A 16,369-nucleotide genomic window follows, 5' to 3' on the forward strand; every position below is an offset into this window, starting at 1 on the left:
ATTTCATATACAGCTTTAAACAAATGGGTCCCACATAAATGGGATAAAGGAAAAAAAGGAAAGCAAAACCACATGCCATTGTAGTAATGTAACAGGAAAAAACATAACACTATCAGCTGAAGTCCTGTGGCTCTAGCACAAAAAGGGGAAACTATGGATAGGCCCAGAGAAATAGGTAAGAGTGAACTGCACAGTGTCACTGGGAAGGCCTCCTGTGAGGACTGGAAGTCACAGGAAAAATAACTTACAAAAAAACATATGGTCTATTATCCAGCCAGGAAAGGAAGAGACAATGGGGGAAAAATCCACACAGACCTTGAGAGTTCTGTGGACGTGATGATCAGAGTACATTCTCACACATCACATTTGAGAAAGGAAGGTCCGAAGAAAGAGGCCTCCTGCTCCTGTCATCCCTACTTGCATCAGCAAGGAGGAAGAGGTCACCGGCACAGAAAACAATTGAGGGCTTCCCTGGTGGCTCACTGGTAAAGAATCTGTCTGCCATGCAGGGGACGTGGGTTCGATCCCTGGATCAGGAAGATCCCCTGGAGAAGGAAATGGCAACCCACTCCAGTATTCTTGCCTGAGAAATCCCAGGGACAGAGGAGCCTGGGGGGCTACAGTCCATGGGGTCGCAAAGAGTTGGACGTGACTGAGCACAGGACCACACGCATAGTGCAGCACAGAAAAGCACCAAAAGACAAAACTTGTTTGGCAGAGGTGATGCAGACCACAGCCCCTGAAGTTAGAGGCCTTAACTCAAGGTCAAGGCGGCTATTTCTCCCCAGCAGTGGCTAAGGGAACCCCACGTGGTCACATTCGTAATTAAACTCAGGCCACTTCTTACCAAGAGGTCTCTGTCCTGAATACAGAATCTCCTCCTCTTTAATAATATGAGCCACAAAGGAGAAGCAGAGATACATACATGGGGCAGTGGGCAGGGGGGGAAGTTCTAAGACGTTTTAGTTGAAGGTCGACAGTCATTTATATGACCCTAGGTCGTTGAGGAAAAAGTTTGACTAAAAAATTCTGATCTATTTGTGGGAATTGTCAGTGTGCAGAATGTAGCAGGTTATAGAATTAATGGCATTATCTAGGGAAAGGGCAGAAATCAAGGAAGGAGTTTTTAGCAGTGAATGAGTGAGAGACTGAGTAAGACAAAGTAGGTAAACGAAGCCTTTACCGCAAGTGGAGTTCAGCATAGGATATCAATTACTCTTTGAGGGAATCAAAGGACAAAAACATCCATTAAAATCTGTGTTTAGGACTTCTCTGGTGGTGCAGTGGTTAAGATTCTGTGCTTCCAATGCAAGGGATATGGGTTAGATCTCTGGTCAGGGAACCAAAGTCCATATGCTGTGTAGAGGTCAAAATTTAAAAAAAAAAAAAGCTCATCTTTTCTTTCCCAGAAGACTATATCTATCACTCAAACACTTATATTCATCATCATGTTCTAATAGAAGGGTACACTGGATAATCTAATTCAACAATATTTGAATGAATAGTGTCATCAATTCAACAAATATTTTCTGAGCACCAACCCATGCCTGCTGCTGTGTTAAGCACAAAGAGATTAACCTTTCTAACAAATTTACACAGTATCCTCTCATTCATTCATTTATTCAACAATGAATAAGCACCTAACGCCTGCAAGATCATGTCTGATGTTTGAAACGCATGCATGGTAAGTGTTCAATATACATTTTCTCTTCCTGAACACCCCGAAGTGACCTTGAGCTCTAAAGCTTGATGAACTGCAGTGTCCTTGGTATAAAAGTGGGTGTAAATATCATATCCCTTACAAGGTAATAAAAATAATAGAAGAAAAATGTCTGGTACAACATGGAAGGGTTGTCACTGCTGTTATTATCATTATTAAGGAAGATAATCCGTGTCGTTTGAGAGATGAGAAGAAAAAAATAATGTGGGCAACCTTCTGAGTAATGAACTCAACTATATTCCTGTGAAGGACAGGGTTGCTAAGAGTGTGCTTGGGTCCCAGAGGAAAAAACAAAATCCCATTCCAAACAGGATTTACCCCAGTGCCTTTCCTGGTTTTCTGAAGGCCCTGATATATTCTGCCTCTTATCAGCCCTGATGAAGTACAGTGGAGGCCACCCACTCCAGTGGTGAGGAGTCACTGGATGTTCAGATTTCTGATTCCCAACCCTCACCAGGCAAAGACCAAAGTAGACAAAGACAACAGAGATGCTCTGACCCCTAGCTAATGAGGCTGAGATTCTGGCAGAGAACTAGCACCAGTTCAACAGTTAAGAGCTGAAATGCAAATAAGGAACTAAGGCAGAAAAGCAGAACCCAACTCAGAAAGGTTAGGGGTACACAACCTTTTAAGAAAGTGAAGAGCTCAGTCTTTAGGGGTGGGTGGGGCTTTATAGGAGCTTCCCTGGTGGCTCAGACAGTAAAGAATCTGCCTGCAACAGGAGACCCGGGTTCGATCCCTAGGTCAGAAAGATCCCCTGGAGAAGGGACTGGAGAAGCACTATGAAGTGGTACCTGCAGGCTGGAAGCTTTCAGTGTTTGTGGATAGTTCATATTAATGCAACAAAAACGTGTATTTTCAGACTAACTGCTTATGAGCCTAAAGAAAGAATTTTTATTTTTACTCCTCTATATAATAATATTTTCTTGATAAATCCTAGGGAAAAAATGAGTGAGAAATTGAAGTATGATAAAATTACACAGGAAAGTAAATATATTCTTGCCAAAAATCATTATTCTGCTCCCATGAGTAATACTAACATAGAAGAAAAGACTAGGAATATATTCCATTAACTTTTTTCTGCAGTGACAGCAAATTTTCAACTAGGCATGTGTTTCTAACTTTGCCAGCTTTCTCTCTGAAACAAACATGTCAGACAGGATTACTGTGGCAAGTTAGTCATATGGATTTTTTTTTCAAAATGGTAATGCATAACATTAGAAACCAAACCACAAAGAACAGGCTCTCTAGAGCCAGACTAGAGCCCTTACACAGAACACACAGTGCTTTGAATAGGTTTTGTCGGTCAAAAAGGAGGAGCTTGGTTACCTAGGATTCCAGGAAATAACATGTATCTTCTAGGACACAAAGAAGGGAAAAAATAGAATGCAGGGAACTTATTCCAAGTCAGGAATATAAAATAGCATACCCTCTCCTAAAGAAATCCTAGGTTCTAAATTATGAGGCACTGAAAATTGTTATTTTCAATTAAGAAGCTCAAATTGTTATTTCAATTCTGGCCCATTTAACCGCCAAGCCTTTCCAGAAGATAATGAATACTATCAAAAATTCATATATGTATGTGAATGAGCTTGAAAAGAAGTATACCAGCTATTACCACACAATAATAGAGAAAGAAAAGCAACCATCGAGCATTTTTAAGAGCTCTGATTATCCCTGCCTTGTGGAACTTTATTCGACTCTCATTTCATTATGCTCAATAATATTCTTGAGAAATACTTATGTTTCTACTCTACAAAGGGTAAAGCACACCCCTTTCACAGCAAAAGTGCTCAATAAATGTTGAATAAAAGTGTGACATACATTGCATAAAGCCACTTCTTTGGGAGATGCTAAAATGTTAGAATTATCAGACCAGGAATTTTAAAATACTAGGAATAACATGCTATGGACTTGAGACTTCTTTGGTGGCGCAGTGGATAAGAATCTGCCTGCCAACACAAGGGACAGCAGTTCGACCCCTGGTCTGGGAAGATTCCACATGTCGTGGGGCAATTAAGCCCGTGTGCCACAACTACTTAGCCCACATGCCCTAGAGACCAGGAACCGCAACTGTTGAGCCCATGTGTGGCAACTACTGAAGCCGGTGCACCTATAGCCTGTGCTCTGCAATGAGAGAGGCCCCCACAGTGAGAAGCCCATACAAAGCAACAAAGACCCAGCAGCAGTTAAAAAGCAAATATGATATGGGCTTTAATGTAAAAAGTAAACAACATGCAAGAAAAGATGGATAATGTAAGTGGAGAGATAGACATTCCAAGAAAGTATCAAAAAGAAATGCTACCAATCAAAAATGCTGTAACTGAAATAAAGAATGCTTTTGATAGGCTTATTAGGAGAATGGATACAGCTAAGTAAAGAATTTCTAAGCTTGAAAATATGAAAACAGAAACAGCAAAACTGAAAAGAAAGGAATATCCAAGATCTCTGAGACAACTACAAAAGATGTAACATATGTATAATGAGAATACCAGAAAGAGGAAACAGACAGAAGAACAGCAGCAGTATTTGAAGCAATAATGAGTGAGAGTTTCCCCAATAAACGTCAGACACCAAACCATAGATCCAGGAAGCTCAGAGAACATCAAGCAGGATAAAATGCTAAACAGGATAAAAGCAAAACAAAGAAACAAACCAAAAGCTATGTCTAGGAATGTTATAGTCAAATTGCAGAAAATCAAAGACAAAAAATCTGGAAAACAACCCAAAGGAGGAAAAAAAAAAAAGTATCACTAGAGGAACAAAGGTAAGTTGCCCCTTGAACAACCTGGATTTAAACTGCCCAGGCTCACTTATATGCAGATATTTTTCAATAGTAAATACTGAAGTACCACAGAGTCCTAGTTGGTTGATTTTGTGGATGCAGAGGAACTGGAGCTATGGAGGTATGGCAGTAAGTTATACTCACTTGGATTAATCCCCATGATGTTCGAGAGCTAACTGTATATCTGACATTTCCTCAGAAACCAAGCAAACGAGAAGGGAGTGAACAGAAATACTTGAGAGTGTTGAGAGAAAAAAAATCACCCACTCAGAATTTTGTACTCTAAGAAATTATCTGTCTAAAGAGAAGGAGAAATAAAGATTTGCTCAGACAGGCAAAAACTAAGGCAACTTTTTGCTAGTAGATCTACCTGACAAGATTTGTTAAAAGTTCTTCAGAGAGAAGGAAAATAATATAGGTCAGAAATAAGGAGCTACATAAAGAAATGAAGAGCATCAAAAAATGAATAACTAGAAGTAATATAAAAACTTTTTCCTCATTCTTAAATGATCTAAAAGATTACAATTTGCTCAAACTACTAGCAACAGTACATTCAGTTATAAATACTTATATATACGCTTATGTATAAGTGAAATGAATAACAATCATACAAAGAATAGGAGGGAGGAATTTGGAATATTTTGTTATTATACAGTACTTCTATTACATATGAAGTGATACAGTATTATTTGAAAGTGGAATTGGATTAGTTGGAAACGTGTATTTAGCAAATGCTATGGCAACCATTAAAAAATGCTGTTGTTTTTTTTTTTAAGTTTACTGATACACTAACAAATAAGAGAAAATGGAACCATGTAAAGTGTCAATTAAGACACAGGAGAAGTATGAAAGACAAAAACAGGAACAAAGAACAACAAACAGAAAGCAGTATGGTAGTTATTAATCCAACTATTCAATAATCCTTTTAAAACATCAATGATCTAAATATACCAATGAAAAGACAGATTGTCAGAGTGGATGAAAGAATAAAACCCAAATATATATTGTCTACAAGAAACACATTTTACATAGAAAGACACACACAGATGAAAAGTAAAGGCATGGAGAAATATACCATGCTAGTAATTAATCAAAGAAAGTAGAAGCAGCTATATCAATTTCTGACAGAGCTACTTCAGGGCAAGGAAGGTTGTCAGAGATAAGAGGATAATATCATAACACAATGACAAAGGGGGTCAGTTCTTCAAGAAGACATAACAATCCTTAATGTATGCACATAACAACAAAGTGTTAAAATATATGAGGCAAAACCTGTCAGAACTGCAAGGAAAAACAGATGAATCTCCTATTATTACAGACTTCAACACTCCTCTAACTGAACTGGACAGATTCAGCAGGCACAAATTCAGTAACGCTATAGTACCACCAATCAGTTGGATACAACTGATATCTAAAGACGACTTCATCCAACAACAGAATTCTCATTTTTCTCTAGCTTGATGGAATATGCACCAAAATAAACCACGTTCTGGGACATAAAATGCAACCTTAGCAAATTTAAAAGAATATAAATCATATACTGTCTGCTCTCAGACCACCATGCAATTACACCAGAAATCAGTAAGATAACTGCAAAATCCTCAAACACATGATGATTAAACAACTCACTCTAAACAACACATGAACTCTCAAATTTTAAAATATTTTGAACTATATGAAAATAAAACTTACCAAATACTACGGAATGCAGTGAAAGCAGTGCTTAGAGGAAAATTTATAGCAATGAATGCATACATATAAGGTTCTTTACCGCTACCGCCACCTGGGAAGCCCATTTAAAGAAAAAAGCTCTAAAAATCAACAATCTAAGCTTCTACCATAGAAAGTCAGAAAGTGACTTCAATTCAAAGAAGCAAAGAAGAGAAATAATAAAAATTAGAGCAGATATCACAATGAAACTGAAAACGAGGAATGAATAGAGAAAATAAAACCAAAACCTGACACTTTGAAAAGATTTTTTTTAATTAATAATCTTCTAGCCAAGCTAAGAAAAAAAAGAGAGAGACAAATTACATTACTTGAAATAAAAGCCACCATTACAGATTGCATGGAGACATTAAAAGGTTAATAAAAGATTATTATGAACAAATCCATTAAACCAATTCCTTGAAAGAGTCAACCTGCCAAAACTCATACAAGAAGAAATAGACAATATGAATATATATTATATATTAAAGAAATAGAATCAATAATTAATAACCTTTCAAAAAGGAAAGCAACAGGCTCAGATGGTCTCACCTGTGAAGTCTATCAAACCCTTAAGGAGAAACTACACCAATTTTCTACAGTCTCTTCCAGAAGATAGAAACCAAACCAAGGGAATACTTCCTAACTTATGAAACCAGAATTACCCTAATACCAAAACCAGACAAAGACATTACAGGAAAAGAAAACTACTGACTAGTATCTCTCATGAACATACCTGCAAAAACCCTCAACAAAATACTAGCAAATCAAATGCAGCGATGTATAAAAAGAATTACAAACCATAACCAAGTGAGATTTATCCCAGCTATGCAATGCTGATTCAATATTTGAAGATCAATTAATGTAATCCATCACATCAATAGGCAAAAGAAGAAAAATAGCACGAACATATCAGCAGATACGGAGAAAGGACTTTACAAAATCCAACACCCATACATGATTAAGAACTCTCAGAAAATGAGAAGTAGAAGTGAACTTCCTCAACTTGTTAAGAATATCTACAAAAACCTATAGCTTAACACCATACTTAATAGGGAGAAACACAAAACTTTCCAGCTAAAATAAGGAACAAGTCAATAATGTCTCCTCTTACCACTCTTTTCCAAGTTATGCGTGTGTGCGCTCAGTCATGTCCAACTCTTTTGTGACCCCATGGACTGTCGCCCACAAGGCTCCTCTTGTCCATGGGATTGCCTAGCCAAGAATACTGGAGTGGGTAGCCACTCCCTTCTCCAGGGGATCCTCCTGACCCAGGGATTGAACTTGCATCTTCTGCATTGGCAGGTGGCTTCTTTACCACTAGCGCCACCTGGGAATTCCTTCCCAAGTTACACGGATTGGTAAGTAAGAAATCAAACTTTTTTCACAGATGGCATTATCGACAATGTAGAAAACCCCCAAAGAATCAACAACAAAGACTCCTGGAGCTAATAAGCAATGATAGCAAAGTTGCAAGACACAAGATTAATGTGCAAAAGTTACTCAATTCCCTAAACACCAGTAATAAATAAGTGGAATCGGAAATTTAAAATATATTACCATTTATATTAGCACTCCCCACAAAATGAATTACTTATATATGAATCTAAAAAAGTTTGTTCAAAATCCATTATGAGGAAAATGCCTCATATTTGTGACCAAAGACATCAAAGAAGAACTAAATAAATGGAGAATTATTCCACATTCATGGAAATACAGATTCAATAGTGGCAAGATGTCAGTTCTTCCCATGATGATCAATAGGCTCAACACAATCTCAATCAAAAGCTAGCAAGGTATTTTGTGGATATCAACAAACTTACTCCAAAATTTATATGGAGAGCCAAGAGACCTAAAAGAATCAACTTAATACTGAAGAACAAAGCTGGAGGACTATTTTCTACTCAGTTTTGCTGTGAACCTAAAATGCTCTAAAAACAGTTCATTAATTTATTTTTTTAAGGAGTGAGTCCTTCTCTTTCCTTGTAATGATCTGATCTATTCCCAGAGCTTCCTCTCCACCCATGCCACTCTCCTGAATTCCACCTGGATAGCAGAAAGTCTTCTCAGACTCAGCATGCCTAGTACTGAATGCTTGGTCTTCCTTCTCTCAAATTTTCTTCTCCAACAATCTTCCATATCTCACTAAGTGTCTACTCCATTGTTCTAGTTGCTCAGACCAAAATCCTTGGCATCATCCTTGACTCTCATCCTTTGCCATATTCCCCTTCCAATTCCACTTCCAATAAGTGAGCAGAAAATCTGGTCACTTATCATACCTTTAGCATTATATTACTTTGGTTCAAGTCACCCCAACCTATCCTCAAACTGGTCTCTACTGTTCCAGCTCCCCTTGCAATTCTATACTCCACAAAGCACTCAGATTGATCCTTATGAAACAGAAATCAGATCACATCATTTCACTCTTCAAACCTTCTAAGGCTTTTCCTCTTACTCAATAGCCTTACAATATCCTCTCAAAATGAGTGGAATAGCCCTAACCCTCCAACACACCTTCTTACTTATGTGACCCTGTTTCTTATTATTCACTCCCACTCATTCATGCTATTCTCATCACAAGGACTGTTTTGTGATTCCTAGCAAAACGTCTCAAAAAGGTACCACCTCAGGACCTCTATACTTGCTGTTCTCTATTCCCATAAAGCTCTTCCTCCAAATAGTTTTCTCATCTCTTAAAACTCTTTGCTGACACTGTCTTCCCTGATCACTGCCCTCCAAAAGACTCTATTCACCTACTGATGAATATCTATAGATGCTCCACTATTCACTTTTCCTACTTTGCATTTCTCTAAAGAATACAACACTGTAACTCTACTCACATACACATATACACATGTATACACACACACACACACACACGGAGCGCACATACACCCACATTTTACTTACTTATGTTTATTTTCTTCCTCCCTCAAATAGGATGTTAGCTCCTTGAGGACAGAAATGCCCAGTAAAATACAAATATTTTATTCAATGCTATATCCTGAGTGCTTAGAATAATACCTGGCAATTGAGAGGCACACAAACATTTGTTGAATGATAACCATATACTTATGTCAGTCTTAGGGGAAGGGCTTGGGAAATGGGGTTATGACAGAGCATGCCTAAACTTAACTTCAAAAAATTCTTCTAAATGAAAAAAGGTAGAAAAAAACACAGTTGTGCAACCATAAGAGGTAGCTGGAGTCCTGAACTTTAGTAACCAGCATTACTAAACTTGAAAAATCCATAGAGTTCATGGCCTATTTAAGTTCCACTGAAAAGTAGTGTGCAAACAAACCTCCCTTACAGAGTGTTCCTTCAACTTCTCCCCTCTCACATTTAGATTTACTTTTCTTAACTCATTCTTTCCCCCTCTATTCTCTTGGTGCCTGATTCTAGGCCCTCCTGTTCTCTGGATCCAGTTCTCTGTTTTATCAATTATATCCCCTTAGCATTACACCTTCAAACATTCCAGTAGGCTTTTCACCCCTTTCACAATACAGTTTTCTTGATCCCTTAAAATTCTCAGACTCCAGTTTTTTTTCTTCCCTTCTTCCTTCATCAACAATTAAAAAAAAATATTTTTCACTGCTTCTACTTCCTGACCAGCATTATTCAAAGAAGTGGTTCTTAACTAGAGTGTACATGAAACCCTCCTGGAATTTTTTCACGCCAGGTTCTACACTCTGAAATTCTGACTTGATCAGTTTGCACTGGGGAGACACTTTAGACAACACACTAAACCTAAGTGTGTTGGTGAAAACTGCTCCCTAACAGAGTCTAATACACACCCCCATATTAAGAACTATTATCTCAAAGATCTGCCATATGTTGTTTTTCTTTTTTTCTGGTCATAATAATGTTAATATTCTACCAATTGAGGAGTATAATTAGATCAACTCTTGTACCTGACACACATGAAAAACAAATAAAAAGGCTCCAATCAGAACACAAATCCAACTGTGTTCTCTCAGTTTTATCCTTTCTGAACTTTCCAAGGCATCCAATACCACCAATTTTAAGCATGCTCCTCTCTTCGGTAACATCTTGGTCTTTTGGTTTCGGTCTTCCCTCCTCCCTGCCAATCTGTCTTAATGCCATCTAAATCAGTGCCACTCAATGTGGATCCGAGGGTAGGCAGCAATACCATCATTTGGAAACTTACAAGACATGAATATTCCTCAGGCCCCATTCCAGACATCAGAAATTCGAGGGATGGGGTCCAGAAATCAATGAATTCTTGTGATTATTAGGCATGCTGATGTCTGCAAACCAGTGTGCTGCTGCTGCTGCTAAGTCACATCAGTCGTGTCCGACTCTCTGTGACTCCAGAGACGGCAGCCCACCAGGCTCCACCGTCCCTGGGATTCTCCAGGCAAGAACACTGGAGTGGGTTGCCATTTCCTTCTCCAATGCAGGAAAGTGAAAAGTGAAAGTGAAGTCGCTCAGTCGTGTCCAACTCCAGCGACCCCATGGACTGCAGCCTACCAGGCTCCTCCATCCATGGGATTTTCTAGGCAAGAGTACTGGACTGGGGTGCCATTGCCTTCTCTGAACCAGTGTGCTAAGCCACCTGTTTTTGGAAATATGGGAGGAATCTACTCACAGGACTGAAGCATGATGTCAACACATTCATATTTTGAAGTTAACTGTTACTGTAGTTGTCATGTGTGTTTGTTTAGTCGCTCAGTCATGTTGGACTCTTTGTGACCCCATGGACTGTAGCCCACAAGACTCCTCTGTCCATGGGGATTCTCCAGGCAAGAATATTGGAGTGGGTGGTCATGCCCTCCTCCAGGGGATCTTTCCAACGCAGGGATTGAACCCAGATCCCCCGCACTGCAGGCAGATTCTTCATCGTCTGAGCCACCTGGGAAGCCTATGGTGGGCTTAAGTAGGTGTCCTAAGAAATGGCAATTACAAATAATTGTAACTACTGTTTTCAGGGCAATTAGTATGTGCTAGATACTTTGATAAACTGTTAACACACCTGATCTCACTTATCAGGTGTTGTAATCATTATTTTTACAGGTAAGGACACTGAAACTTTGAAACAGAAGTTTAAACTCTTGCCTCCAAATTTGACACCATTGACCACCATATCACTGTCTCCTGCAAAGACTCAGAAAGAAAGAGTCTTGAACAGAACCCTAAGAAGACGACTCAGTGGAAGTGACTGAGGTTGACTGGTCAAAGAATCAGAGAAGAAACCAGAAATAGGGAAGTCAGTCTAGGTGAGGAAAGTTTTAAACAGAAAGCCTTAATCACAGTGGTTGGGAAAATTTTTTTCAGTAGTCTACAGACCACAAAGGATGTAGAACTTTATTATTTTTTTTTTTTTTGAAGTTTTATGGAGGCTACTCATTCTGAGTCCCAAGTTTTACTGACAAAACCAGACACTAACTTGGATTGTTTTGGGGGGGGGGGGGATAATGGTTAATATTATTTATATATATTTATATTTAAAGTGACATGAAGAAAAAAGTTTTTACATTTAGGTGGAGAGGGGATAAATTAAATGAAGGGAGAAAACTTAGAAATGTACTAAGAGCCAGAATAGGTTTTCTGCCTTTCCCTAAAAAAATTTTTTATTAAGATTTATCTTATTTAAAAATAAAAAATTATATATATACTGGAGTGCAGCTGATTAACAATGTTGTGATGGTTTCAGGTGGACAGCAAAGGGACTCAGCCATACATATACATGTATCTGTTCTCCCCCAAACTCCCCTCCCATCCAGGTTGCCAACCAAGCAAGATTCTGACTCATTTTTAAAACTAAAGTATCAATTTTATTCACTTATAAACTGAGTAACCATTTGCTCATGATATTCTCTCCAATGGGTAAATCCATTTAGCAGAGGAAAGCCAGCTGTTGGGGTGAGGAGCTTGAATTGTAATAAGCAAAAGGAAGATAATTTCTGTTATTAGCTAGAGGTGACTGGAAGGCCAGGGATGCTGGTGGTGTTAAGAGAACTTGTAGGCAGAAAAGTCAGGCCAAGTCTACTGAGGGCACTGTGCTGTGAAGAGATTCCCTAGCCAAATGTTTAAGTCACCTTATGATTTTGGAGGAGTATAATACAACTGATTAGTCTAACTGGTCTAATCGGTTATAGCTTCTTTACTTACATTACCCTCCAGAAGATGCCATCTAGTCAGCCTGATCTGCTTACGAATTTCCTAAATTCCAGTGGCACTCTATTTGTGTCTTTCTACAAATGATTAATCATTTTGCGTTGACTTTTCACTTGTTTTGGTATCAGAAATCAACCTTTAAAAAAATAATCAGCCTTTTTCTGATGTTTACTTCGCCTATATATATATATATATATATATACACAAAGCTTTTATACCTTTTTAAGAAGAGTATATAAGTGAAAGTCACTCAGTCGTGTCCGACTCTTTGCGATCCCATGGACTATACAGTCCATGGAATTCTCCAGGCCAGAATACTGGAGTGGGTAGCCTTTACCTTCTCCAGGGCATCTATCTTCCCAACCCAGGGATCTCCACAGACTAATACATGGAAACATATTTCTGTGTTTATTTCCTATCCATATTCTAAATAATGGTGTTCAAACACTATAATTTCAGCATTCTGAATTTCTTCTATTATCCCATGAGCCTTATGTGATGTGAATTACTATCTTTCTAATAACACTTATTAACATCTAACTGTAAGTGCATTTATTAGGCACTGAGTACATACCCAGCAGTCCTAGGTACTGGGATAACACAATAGACTGAGGTTCCAGTAACAAGAGAAAAAAGGCCAGTAGTGTCAGCTTGACAGAAAAGGAGGTGATTAATACATTCTGAGTGCATACGTGTTCAGTCGTATCTGACACTATGATACCCCCATGGACAGGGAGCCACCAGGCTCCCTGTCCATGGGATTTTCCAGGCAAGAATACCAGAGTGGATTGCCATTTCCTCCTCCAAGGGATCTTCTCCATCCAGGGATCGAACCCGCATCTCCTGCATGATAGGTGGATTTTTTTTTTTTTTTTAACCACTGAGCCACCTGGGAAGCCCAATACATTCTGAAAGATTTGGCCAATTTTTTCCAAGTAGTGAACTGGGCTGAATCTGAAAGGATAAATAGAAGTTCATCAGGCACTGGAAAAGGGATGTATCCCTAATACTTCTCTCCCCAAATTTGGTAATGTTAGTGGCATTTAACTTAAAATAACAGAAAAAAAAAGAGTAAAATGACAATAATGCAAGAAGAAATCCTCCACTTTACGATCTGGGGGTTGGGACTGTGCCTTTAAACACATTTCAGATCTGAAAGTAAATGTTTATAAAACAGTATTCAGAAGCAGGGGAAAGGGGTGGAGGAGGAAGAAGCTCAGTTTGTTTTATTGTATTAAGTTAAACAAATGAGTAAAAATATCAACATCTATGCTTGGGAACACATATAACTACTTTCCATAAAAACCCTATGCTTGAAAATGAAAGCCTCAGAACCTTATCCTAAATTACAAGAGTTGCCCTGGTGTTTTATATCCCCAATGTAATTTTGCCTGTGCACACACACACACACAAATCCATTCTTAATTGAAACAATCAACCACGCCCTAACCAGCTTCCACTTACCCTGACTTTCACACCTCCACATCCTTCAAAGTTTGGCTGAATTTATACTAGGACTATCTCAAGGCATTAATTTAGCTCTAAGTTTTGACACACCACCTCTTCATTCTTCCTTTCAATTATTTCCTCTTAAATTCCATTAGTTTCCCATTTCTCCTTAAGGGACACTTAGAAATACATCAACAGCACAATTACAAAACCAATGGCTGCAGCCAGTCTGAACACACACACTAATTTCCACTCACATCCCTCTTGAGGCTGTTTCTACCAATAATCAAAATCAGCGGACCAGAAAGGAGGAAAAAGCTGAGGCAGGAGGGTTGTTGCCTTCCACTCCCCCCATGTCTGCCCCCCACTTTCGCTCCCCCGTCCCCCAAGGCTGCACCGAGACCTTGTGCGCTCCCCCTTCCACCGACTCGCCCCCGCTGTCACCCGCTACTGCCTAGAAAACAGTCCTAGCCTTTGTTAAAATGTCCATGAGCACAATGTACCAGAAGACGGACACATTCCCGGGGGGGGGGGTGAAGAAAGTCACACGAGTGCCACGCCCTCCTTGGCACAAACCTGGGGCGACAGCCCACCTCCTCCAAATCCTCTCCCCCCGCGATGAGGAATGTTCCTGGCAACTCTGCACTCCAGGACGGCAACGCGGGGGAAGGGATGGGCCCGGGACGCCCGCCGCTCAGGGGCACTAAGCGGGGGCTACTAAACTTGAAGCTGGGACACCCTCCAGAGCCCTTGGCGAGCCTCCCGGTCCTGCCAAGCCTGAGTCCAGACTTTCAGCCTCCGCAGCCCTTTCCTTCAATTTCTCCTCTTCCACATATCCTCGCCCGCTCCTGCCACCACGCACTCTTGCTCCCCACGCAGCAGGAGCCGGACACCCTCCGGCAGCGCGGCCAATCCCGCTGCCGCACGTCTGGCAGGTTTCTCCTTACGGGACCGACGGCTGTCCCGGCCGTCACCCGCACACACTCCAATCCCTCTCGGGACGCCCAGCCCGAACCACATTCTGCGGCTGCGAGCCCCGTGTGCCCAACACACTCACCGCGCGCCCCGCGCCGCTACTCCGCACTCTGTCTGCCGCCAACGGCGCCTGCGCGCTACCACCTCCACCGAGCCGGGTGGGAGCCTGGAGCCTGGAGCCAGGAGCCTGGAGCCAGGAGCCGACGGGAAGGGCTGTGGAAAGCGGCGGAGGCGGGGCCCGGGAGGAGTTAGGAGAGGCAGGGCGGGGCCAGGCAGGTTGGGAAACCGAGGGGCGGAGCCCGCCACTGGGGTACGGAAGACCTAAGGCTTGGGGCACTGGGTTAGAGCTTTCCAGTCTTGAGATCTGTTTATAAATAACACTGGCATGAGAAGTCATTGAGGACCCTGGGTGCACCCCATGCACACTCACACTCCAGAAAGCCCAGCTCGGCGCGGGGCCAAGCTAGCCACCCCAGGCGTCAGCACGCCTCTCCCAGGAACCACTCTGGGTCCTCATTACCCTTTCACCTTTTCACATGCCTGGCTCCCCACACGTTATTCCGCCCACTGGCCTCTCGACTCGTCGTGCACGGTCCTTGGCGCTCCAGAGGCGAGCCGCATGGAAATTTCTCACCCACAGACTGTCTGTGCAAGGCACCCTAGTTAACACATCTATGCTGTGTGAGGCCAGAACAGGGTTGGTGACTTTCCAACCGTTGCCCACTGTTACAGCACAGCCCTTTCCCGGAGAACACACTCTTTTGCTGTTCTGGCCTTTTGCTGACAACGTCTGCTTTTTCTTTAAAAAAAAGAAAGAAAGAACGAAAAGAAAAGTCTTAAACAAACCTACCCAAATATCTTGGGAAGAAGAACACATGTCAAATAAGACCCATCTCTGACCCTGCTTCTTTAGGGAGCCACTTCAGGATTTGAGCCTTCTTAAAAGCCCCTCTGAGAAACAGGAATATTCAGCGTGTGTAGCCCTGTGAATTTTGCTCTACTGGCTTCAGGTTTTTCTGGCAGTTAGCATTTTAAGAAGCCTAACTTGATTATTATTCCATGCTGCATGCGTGCTTAGTTTTTAAGTTCTATGCTTTTCTGTTTAAAATCTGGTCGGCTGTGGTATTCCACGTGCCTTCAGATCAGTTATTAAAATAAACATACCTGAGTGGAATCCAAGTGAATTGGCCTGTGGGCCTGAAGTGACTTATTCCAAATTACTTTTCTTCTTTTTACTTGAGTTATGATGGAACTGAGAAACAACTGGCTATTAAGAATAATAGAATTGCCACAGGGCCAAAGCAATAGTCCTTCACACCAAGTATTTTGACTGAAAAGGGAAAGGAACATTTTTGGTGAGAGACCGGTCATTGCCCTTAGAGATCTGAATATCCTGAATTTCTTTCCATTAACCTTTGTGGTTCTTCTGTTTGTGTATTTTTACAAACCAGACTATCTGAACTCATTTCTGTTTTGCATGTGTCAAATAAGCAGATGGGGATTTCAGTGAGGACAGACTGCAAGAGGGTATGTATATTGGTAAGTGTAGACACAGACTGTATAGGCTAGATAATCTGTAACTGCTTGGAAGTAGG

General features: G+C 40.7%; 1 protein-coding gene and 1 pseudogene across 1 annotated transcript in view; both read right to left on the reverse strand.

Moving 5' to 3' along the window:
• The window catches only part of LOC113886785, a 69,492-nt pseudogene extending 54,597 nt beyond the window's left edge, over positions 1 to 14,895 (reverse strand).
• The window catches only part of PRRG1 (proline rich and Gla domain 1), a 144,004-nt gene extending 129,017 nt beyond the window's left edge, over positions 1 to 14,987 (reverse strand). The window contains exon 1 of the mRNA XM_027533252.1: positions 14,857 to 14,987. The gene's annotated coding sequence lies outside the window, so the exon portion shown is untranslated. The remainder of the gene's footprint in view (positions 1 to 14,856) is intronic.
• Positions 14,988 to 16,369: the final 1,382 nt, after the last annotated feature.

Source organism: Bos indicus x Bos taurus, chromosome X (assembly GCF_003369695.1).
Source record: "Bos indicus x Bos taurus breed Angus x Brahman F1 hybrid chromosome X, Bos_hybrid_MaternalHap_v2.0, whole genome shotgun sequence".
Taxonomy (NCBI): Eukaryota; Metazoa; Chordata; class Mammalia; order Artiodactyla; family Bovidae; genus Bos; species Bos indicus x Bos taurus.